The sequence below is a fragment of the Danio rerio genome, chromosome 19, assembly GCF_052040795.2.
Source record: "Danio rerio strain M-AB ecotype USA chromosome 19, GRCz13ab, whole genome shotgun sequence".
Taxonomy (NCBI): Eukaryota; Metazoa; Chordata; class Actinopteri; order Cypriniformes; family Danionidae; genus Danio; species Danio rerio.
Window position 1 is genome coordinate 48,111,167 of NC_141039.2, and position 11,334 is coordinate 48,122,500.

At 35.5% G+C, this 11,334-nt stretch overlaps 1 protein-coding gene across 4 annotated transcripts in view; it reads right to left on the bottom strand.

Annotated features, from left to right (window-relative positions):
• The window catches only part of trps1 (trichorhinophalangeal syndrome I), a 262,736-nt gene that overhangs the window by 188,421 nt on the left and 62,981 nt on the right, over positions 1 to 11,334 (bottom strand).

Genomic DNA, 11,334 nt, shown 5'->3' on the forward strand with positions numbered 1-11,334 from the left:
AACATAACTCACTGGAAATCCAAAATGCTTCCACACTGGCGACTTCATTGAAAGAGGAGAGGGTTTAAGCTCTGTCGACGGGTCTCCTGCTTCTGCAGTTCAACAAGCACTTCAACAAGCCTGTTTTTTTCCCACTTGGCAAGCCAAGCTGACGTGACATGGGGGCGTGGCAGCATCGACGATTCTATTTTTGGATTTGATAATCGAAATTGAGCATAAATTTCGATCGATTCCGATTAAAAATCGAAATCGTGACACCCCTAATATATATATATATATATATATATATATATATATATATATATATATATATATATATATAATGCAGCGGTTGCCCTTACAGCCACAACCCAGTACTGGGAAACACCCATACAATCTCTCAGCTTATAGACAAACCAGCTGATCAACGTGTCTTTGAAATGCTCCAGTGTCCCTGTATGTGTGTTTACACTCAGTAAACAGCAATGAGTTTGGTGAACTGATGACCTTCACAGCCAATCACAATCATTTCTGTTGCGCACGTGAAAACGATAGCAAATCAGCGGTGTTTAAGAACGGACTCAACAGCGCTCAAATGGACGTTTTTAAAATTACAGCATCAATTGGTACTGAATTCCAGTATCATGACAACCCTTGTTGTCTGCTACTTGTGTAAATGAACTGTTTAGAACAAATTATTAAGACAAGAACTTGTCACCACATACTGGTGGCTTTAGTGTACTGCCTTTATTTATACATGACAGGCCTACTAAACAGTGGCGCAGTAGGTAGTGCTGTCGCCTCACAGCGAGAAGGTTGCTGGGTCGATTCTCGGCTCAGTTGGTGTTTCTGTATTGAGTTTGCATGTTCTCCCTGCGTTCGCGTGGGTTTCCTCCGGGTGCTCCGGTTTCGACCACAGTCCAAAGACATGCGGTACAGGTGAATTGGGTAAGCTAAATTGTCCATAGTGTATGAGTGTGTGCTGGAAGGGCATCCGCTGTGTAAAAAATGTGCTGGATAAGTTGGCGGTTCATTCCGCAGTGGCCACCCCAGATTAATAAAGGGACTAAGCCGACAAGAAAATGAATGAAGGCCTGCTAAACCACACTAAAATACACTCTAAAAATAATTATTGAACAAAATCCCCCCTTTTTTTCTCCTTAATATTCACACACTCCTACTCACCATTACTCAAGAAACACGCTCACTGTGTGGTGCTGTCTGCTCCATGCTAAAAAACAAGCAAGAGGCGCCCATTCTGCTCTCCATAAAAGCTTCTTCAGAAAAAGAAAGCGCAATAAATATAAAAGCTTCTTTCTTCAATTGTTCTTTGATTCTCTGAGACCAAAAGCCAGAGAAACGGTTCTGCTCCTCCAGCTCAATCCATAAACAGCAATGAGGTTCTAATATCGGTGACTATGCCGGCGCCGGCCTTTGTTGATGACGTTTTAATGAATAAAATCTGTGCTTATGTCACTGATGTGGCTTACAGACACACATTTTAATCAGTTACCAAAATCAAAGATGATAGAGAGAGAGAGAAATAGGGAATTTATAAAGTGATTCATAGCGAAAAATTTCCATCAGAACTGGATGAGGTCATGCGTGTTTGTTCATAGCAGGCAAATCGCGCTATTAACTAGACTTTCCTTTGGCACAGACGTCAATTTCTGCGAGCGGGTTCGAATGGCACACACCAGTTAAAGATCATTTTGCGTTGCGCGTTGGCCAGTTTCAATTGAGGGCAATTACGGTTTCTCATGATTTAACAAAACAGGGGCCTGTCTTATTTCGACAGACCGTCCAGAGCAATTTCCTCATTTAGTCTGTGATGCAAATGGATATTAAATCAAGCAATTCCAGCTTCGCAGAGGGGCCACACCTTAACCAGAGCTAAGTTAATAAAAGCTTTTGAGAAAATCTAATCACAAATAGAAACCACACCCTGTCACGCCACACACAGCATCTCCCGCTCGCTGCAGATGAAGCTTCCCAGCATCTAAACACACACAAATAAACTGATATTGATGAGAAACGCACCTGTCATATTACTATCCTTTAAATGTGAAGAGAAATTTTGAGGTGCAACTAACATCGGATGGCGTACATTTGTAATCTGTCATATTCCATTCAAAACGGCACATCATCACCGCATCGTATCGAGAAATGCAATCAAAGGTAAAACACTGCATGCGAACCACAGCCTGACAGCTAATCTGAAACATGCTGATGAGAATGACAAATAAACTAAACGGTAATTACCAATCCACACGCTAAAATTGTTCATTTGTGGATCTGATGCACGGTTTTATGCCCAATTGCAAACATATCTAACATAATGGGAAATCTAGAATTTGTCTTTTTTAATTTACCAAACGTCAATCAAACAGTAAATAAATAACTATATTTGCATGTTTTTTTCATAAGAGTAGAAAACACCACACTCTGGATGAGTAAAGCTATTATTATTATATTTTTTGTCATTTAACTGTGTTAAAGGAACAGTAAATTAAAATATAAAAAGATGTAAATAATATTAATAAATGCATCAGTAAAACAAATACCCATATTTTTATATTTTAAGTGGAGATATACGTGTATATATATATATATATATATATATATATATATATATATATATATATATATATATATATATATATATATATACACACACAAACACACACACACACAAACACACACACAAACACACACACACACACACACACAAACACACACACACACACAAACACACACACACACACACACACACACACACACACACACACACACACACACACACACACACACACACACACACACACACACACACACACACACACACACACACACACACACACACACACACACACTCAGGTGAAGTCAGAATTATTTTATTTTTTTAATATTTTCCAAATGATGTTTAACAGAGCAAGGAAATGTTCACAGTATGATAATATTTTTTTCTACTGGAGAAAGTCTTGTTTGTTTTATTTCAGCTAAAATTAAAGCAGTTTTTTTAATTTTTAAACACAATTTTAAGGACAAAATTATTAGCCCATTTAAGCTACATTTTTTTCCAACTGTCTACAAAACAAACCATCATTATAGAATAACTTGCCTAATTACCCTAACCTACCTAGTTACCCTAATTAACCTAGTTAAGCCTTTAAATGTCACTTTAAGCTGTATAGAAGTATATGAAATATATCTAGTAAAATACTATTTATTGTCATCATGACAAAGATAAAATAAATCAGTTATTAGAGATGAGTTAATGAAACTATTATGTTAAGAAATGTGTTAAGAAATTGGGAAACAAAATAAACAGGAGGGCTAATAATTCTGACTTCAACTATATTTATATTAATTTATTTATATATATATATATATATATATATATATATATATATATATATATATATATATATATAATTACATATCAATTTAAATATCTATGACACAAATAGTTTTGTTTTTATGTATATGCTTGTTTCACATATACATAACAAAGATATAAAACACACACACAATGTCACAACAAATTCTTATATTGGATGTGATTAAGCTTTGTCCAGCATTACAATCCAAGTCTATTAAATTTTTTTTAAAATGTGTCTGAACAAACTATTTTATGATTGGTTATATTATGCTTGACTAAGATCTTGTCATTTTTATGCAATATAAATATTTTTCCTTTTAATGCTTGATGTTATTCTTCAAAAATGCATTAATGGAACAAAAATCCATATAAACAAATAAAAGTGGAAATCACAATCATAAAATCAAATAATTTGATTAATTTATCTCCATGAATATACTGTATATATATATATATATATATATATATATATATATATATATATATATATATATATATATATATATATATATATATATATATATATATTGTTACGTTAAAATGATTTAATCTGTTAGATATTATGCAGTGCTGATGGTGAGGAAAAAAAATCCCACAAGCCAATCACAATCTTTGATTAATTCAATAAGTCAGTTAACAATTCAAGTCCAAATGATAGGATCTAATGATTATCTTACCTGAATAGCATATTAATATGCAGAACAATGTCTTTTAAAGCTTGATATTATTCTTTAAAAGTTCATTAATGAAACCAACATCTCTAAAAAAATAAATATATAGATAGATAAATAAATAAAATGGAATCATAATCATAAAACCTAATAATTCAAATTTTTCTTTTAAAAAGTTTATTAAATGAAACCGACATATCTACAAAAATAAACAAATAAATAAACAAACAAATAAGTAAATAAATAAATAAATTGAAATCACAATCATAAAACAATATAAATTCTCTATGAAGATCCTGTACATATTCATTTAGTTATACAATAAAATATTTCATCAGTTAGATATTATGCAGTACTGCTGCTGAGCAAATAATAATCCCACAAGCCACTGACCGACTTGGATCTGTTCAATAAATCAGTTTATAATTCAAGTCTAAATGATTAGATTTAAAGTTACCTGCATTTCAAAACAGAAATGCACATTAATCTACAGAACAATACGACTACTTTTGTTTATGACTTGATATTATTCTTAAAAAGTTCATTAATGGAACCAACACCTCTAAAAATAAACAAATAAATAAATTGAAATCACAATCATAAAACATAATAAATCAAATTCTCCATGAATATACTGTAGATATTTATTCAGGCATTAAATATTTCATCTGTTAGATATAATGCAGTGCTGATGGTGAGAAAATAATAATCCCACAAGCCACTGACCAACTTGGATCTGTTCAATAAATCAGTTTACAATTCAAGTCTAAATGATTCGACCTACTGATTAAGTTACTTGCATTTAAAACCTAAAAAATGCATAATAATCTGCAAAACAATGTGACTAATTTCCTTTATGACTTGATATTATTCTTTAAAAGTTAATTAATGGAACCAACACCTCTAAAAATAAATTAATTAATTAATACCACAATCAAAAAACCTAATAATTCAAATTCTGAAGACACTGTACATATTTTAAGTTATGCTAAAACTATTTCATCTGTTAGACAATATGCAGTTCTGCTGGTGCGCAAAAAGAATTCTCACAAGCCAATCACAATCTAGCATCTGTTCTGTAAATCAGTATACAATTCAGGTCTAAATGATTTTATCTACTTAATATCTGACTAGCATATTAATCTACAGAACATACAGAGATCTTCTGATTCACTGAACTAGCTCTCAATTTCTAAGAATAAAAAAATGAGACTCAAAACTACAAAGCATCTGAACCAACACAGAGGAAATAAAGGAGCGGAGTGGGAGGATGAGAAGTTTTTAATACCTGATACGGTGTACAATTGCATTAAAACTTCCAGGGGAAAAGCAGCGAGACATTACCATTCCAGGCCGCCGTCAGAAAGCGAATAATCTGCTTTTATAGCTCCCAGGCTTTCACCGCGTTGCTGTACCAGTCGATTCAAATCACTAGTTCACCATCCACCCCCACTTTTTCCTTTCCTATATTAAACTTCTGCTCTTCGGTTATTGTGCCTGCTCCAGAACTTACTTAATAAAGTATAATATGCTTTTTGAAAAGGACAGGACAATCAATTTCCTTAATTAAAAAAGTAAGGGAGTCTGAATGAAGAGCACGACACTTGAGCTTATGCATTTAATGACAGGAGTCAGGAGTGAATTTGAGCAGTTCCTGCAGTATGGCTGTGATATTTGCAGTAAAATCTCAAATAGGGCTGCATGATTCTGGCTGAAATGAGAATCATGATTTATTGTGCTTAAAATCAAGATCAGGATTTTCTCATGATTCTGTAGATGTAAAATAAAGGTTAATATGAGTCGGCTATTAATAGTATTTCTCAAACATATGGTAAAACAACATTAATAATATTAGATATGTGTGTAGGTCTACTATTGGTTGAAATGCTATTTTTGTAAAGACCTGTAATGGTGGACTTGAATAGACTTTAAATACAGCTAAAACCAGATGTTTACATACGCTGTAAAAATGTCTGAAGGTAAATCATACTAAACGTTTACTATTTTAGGTCTGTTAGGATTACCTAAATGATTTACATTTGTTAAATGCCAGAATAATTAGAGATTTTTTTTAAAGACTTTTTTATTAATTTTAAGACAGTCAAAAGTTTACACACATTTCCTTGTTTTGTTTTTTTTTTTAGCTTTTATTTTAAACTTTATAACTTTGGTCAAATGTTTTGGGTATCCTTCAACAAGCTTCTCTCAATAGTTTACAGGAATTTTGGCCCATTTGGGTGTCTTGCTTGGATAAGCTTTTTCAACTATGCCCACATTTTTTCTATAGGATTGAGATCAGGGCTTTGTGATGGCCACTCCAAAACATTCACTCTGTTGTCCTTAAAGCACATTTTCACTAATTTGGCAGTGTGCTTAGGTTCATGGTCTGTTTGGAAGAGCCCAATAGTTGTAATTTCCTGGCTGATGTCTTGAGATGTTGAATCAGTATTTCTCCATAATGTTCTTTCTTCATGATGCCATCTATGCTGTGAAGTGGACCAGTCCCTCCTGCAGCAAAACAGCCCCACAACATGATGCTGCCGCCCCCATACTTCACAGTTGGGATGGTGTTTCTAGGCTTGTAAGCTTTCCCCTTTGTCCTCCAAATGTAACACTGGTCATTATGGCCAAACAGTTCAATCTTAGCTCCATCAGAGCACAGGACATGTCTCCAAACATGAGTCTTTTCCCAGTGTAATTCAGCTAATTGTAATCTGGCTTTTGTTGTTGATTCAGGCTTGTTGATTTTCCCATGTTGCCACACAAGGAAGCAGTGTGTTTGAGCTTTTCCTTAAATGCTATTCTACAGTTGTGCCTCCAATGAATTCAAATGTTGTCAATTAGCCAATCAGAAACCTCCAAAACCTTGACATCATCATCTGAGCTTTTTCAGAAGCATAATAATCATATTGTATGTAAACTTGACTTTCAAGAAAAGTTATAACAATTTCTCAAACAATATCCCTCTCATTATTCTGCTATTAAGCAGAACAGAAACACATTTGATCTCCTAACTTACCTAAAAGAGAAAAAGTTTAGTCGCATTAATATCTGACTTTTTTGTAATAGTTATATCTCTTTTTACACAGTGTATGTACACTTTTGGTTTCAACTGTATGTCCTGGTTGTTAATTCACAGTAAAGTGATGACACCATATTATAATTATTCATAATTATGAAGTTGATTTATTACATTTAAGACATGTGCTTGCCATTTGTCATTGACATCATTATTAGACTATTTTTTCCACAGGTGAAATTAAACATTTGTCATCAGATGATCAGATCCCTTCTTGCTTTATATTCAACATTAAATAGGCTAGAATAGTTATAATAGTCTAAATAAATATGAAATTATAGTCATGTCGCAAAATATTTGCGTCTTGTGTTTTATTGATGACATCATCAGCAACTAGTCGACGTCAACTTTAATAACATAAAATTTGACTTCCAAAAATCTGAAGTCCTTCTACCGCTAATATGTAAAAACTTTTATTTTTGGATTTTAAATGAGGAGAATAAACATGCGTTATGGATTTTGAAAAGCAAGTTTACAGCACACAACATACTTTGTAGAAATTCTGTGAATTAAATTGCACAAAAAATGCAATTCAAAAGGAGTTGGCTCTCTACAGAGCAAAAAATAAAAAAGGTTTTTGCATTTATTAGGGAAAATCATGCATGTGAAATTGACACTTGTGTCACTTTGGTAAATCAAAGATAATTCTTTGACAACATTCACAGTGATATGTTTGAGTATTTTTACAGTCCTTTAAAATACAAGCCTACACAAAAAAACACAGAAAGGGTTGCACTATTTTGCTGAAAACATTTTTTTTTTCATGACAAAATTGACATTTGCATGAAATTGATCTTTTTCTAGTAAAAAACAATAAATCCTTATGCTGTTTTAGCTAAGTATTACTAGAAAACAAATCCAGGGGGTCTTGGAGGTGCGAATAAACAATCGCTGTGAATCGCCTTCATCAGCCTGGTGATTTAAAGCTACTATATTATGTTTTGACATTTGTATTTTTATCAGAGAAATCTACCTGTCGACAGGCGTTTCATCACTGTCATTGTGACATGGTGATGGAAAAGCTCTGTGAGATTTAATCAAAAGCGCACAAAAAACGCATTGTGTACACGATCAAAAGTGACAATGCTGCAATGTAACATTCCTGTGGAGAGAAACGCTCTAATGACAAGAACGACACGTCGGGATAGTTCAATTAACATGCCATCGCATGCTAATTTTGTGTGATGAAGACTGGGATGAGTCATTTGCATGTATTGTGTGTGCACAAAAAGTCCTAAAACTATTTTCTAAAAACTTTTTGAAAGGTTAATCATACGCAGACTCAAGCCTAAAATGACAAGTTTCCCCACATTTCTGAAATCAGTTTGGGGATGGACGGATGCATGGATGGATGGATGGAATGATGGATGGGTGGAATGATAGAATATTGGATGGATGGATGGATGGATGGATGGATGGATGCATGGATGGATGGATGCATGGATGGATGGATGGATGGATGGATGGATGGATGGATGGATAGATGGATGCATGCATGGATGGATGGATGGATGCATGGATGGAATGATAGAATATTGGATGGATGGATGGATGGATGGATGGATGGATGGATGGATGGATGGATGGATGGATGGATGGATGGATGGATGGATGGATGGATGGATGGATGGATGGATGGATGGAATAATAGAATATTGGATGGATGGATGGATGGATGGATGGATGCATGGATGGATGGAATGATGGATGGATGGAATGATAGAATATTGGATGGATGGATGGATGGATGGATGGATGGATGGATGGATGGATGGATGGATGGATGGATGGATGGATGGACGGACGGATGGATAGATGCATGGATGGATAGATGGATGGACGGACGGACGGATGCATGGATGGATGGAATGATGGATGGGTGGAATGATAGAATATTTCATGGATGGATGGATGGATGGACGGATGGACGGATGGAATGATAGAATATTGGATGGATGGATGGATGGATGGAATGATGGATGGGTGGAATGATAGAATATTGGATGGATGGATGGATGGATGGATGGAATGATAGAATATTGGATGGATGGATAGATGGATGGATGGATGGATGGATGGAATGATGGATGGGTGGATGGATGGATGGATGGACGGATGGATAGATGCATGGATGGATAGATGGATGGACGGACGGACGGTCGGATGCATGGATGGATGGAATGATGGATGGGTGGAATGATAGAATATTGCATGGATGGATGGATGGATGGATGGACGGACGGACGGATGCATGGATGGATGGAATGATGGATGGGTGGAAAGATAGAATATTGCATGGATGGATGGATGGGTGCATGGATGAAACGATAGATAGATGTGTGGATGATTGGATGGATAGAATAGAAAAATAGATTGATGGATGGATGAAAAATAAGCCTTTTCTGGATTACTAAAAAAATAATAACAACAACAAAAGACAAAAACAATATATTAAAAATAATAAAGACAAAAAAGATCCTTTCTAAATGGCAAACTAATGTTGTGACAGCCCCTTTACATGTGCACCGACTCCAGTAACAGCAGCGGATTCCTCTTGGCCCTTCTCTAGTATCAAAAGAGCCACACACTCACACAGAGCCTCATTTATGAAGGGGTAATGTAACTCCAAAAATGTCATCTTCATTGTCAAACTCATTTAACAGATCTGGTTTCAAACACAACAACAAATACAGGGGATTTCCTCAGCGATCTGGCCTAGACTGGTCAGTGCCGATGAGACTTTCCGCAGTATTTTCGCTCAACGTCTCTATGGAGTCTACACTAAAAAATGAAGGGACTCCACACGAGACATTCATGTTATCCCAAACACAAATCCATTAAGTTAACTTAGCAAATTTAAGTGGATTGAACATAAAACTAGAGCTGTGCAATATATTGTTTCAGCATCGATATAGCAATGTGATCATTCGCAACGGTCTAATCGCTGAGTCTGGTTTATAGTTTATCATTTGAATGTGTTTGTGTGGGGGTTTTAAAAGCATTAGAAACCGTAGCATTTGTACATTAATAACCATTAATTTAATTGAATTATTCACACAATGAAGACTACGCAATATTATTTTATATTTGATTATTTAATTGCTGTACCTGAATACTGTTAAGACTCTTCAGAAAAGGCTGTTTATTTAATATGAATGATTATCTTTATTGTATTGGTCTGTGCTTGTGGATTGTTTATTATATTTTATGCAGATGCGCTCCCCTACAGAATTAAGCCAATCAATCTAAAATCATCAACTGTTTCCAGGAGAAATATCCAAGTGATCTGATAAAATTCATTCATTCATTTTCTTGTCGGCTTAGTCACTTTACTAATCCGGGGTTGCCACAGCGGAATTAACCGCCAACTTATCCAGCACGTTTTTACCCTTCCAGACGCAACCCATCTCTGGGAAACATCCACACACACACTCATACACAACAGACAATTTAGCCTGCCCAATTCACCTGTACCGCATGTGTTTGGACTGTGGGGGAAACCGGAGCACCCGGAGGAAACCCATGCGAACGCAGGGAGAACATGCAAACTCCACACAGAAATGCCAACTGAGCTGAGGTTCGAACCAGCAACCAAGCGACCTTCTTGCTGTGAGGTGACAGCACTACCTACTGCACTACTGCGTCACCATCTGGTGAAATTGTATTCAGAAATATATATGACAGAAAAATAAAATATTGCAATGTTAGATTTTTCAATATTGTGAATTCCTACATAAAACAATTAAGTTGTGCTAAAAAATTCAATAAAAAATTCTCACAAATTGTGTTGTTTCAACTCATTTTATTTATTCATTCATTTTCTTGTCGGCTTAGTCCCTTTATTAATCCGAGGACGCCACAGCGGAATGAACCGCCAACTTAACCAGCAAGTTTTTACGCAGCGGATGCCCTTCCAGCCGCAACCCATCTCTGGGAAATATCCACACACACATTCACATACGGACAATTTAGCCTACACAATACACCTGTACCACATGTCTTTGAACTGTGGGGGAAACCGGAGCACCCGGAGGAAACCCACGCGAACGCAGGGAAAACATGCAAACTCCACACAGAAACGACAACTGAGCCGAGGTTCGAACAAGCGACCTTCTTGCTGTGAGACGACAGCACTACCTACTGCGCCACTGCCTCGCCTCATCTCATTTTAGATTAATATTTATATTGAACAAGCAGCAAAATCTAATATAATATGACAATAT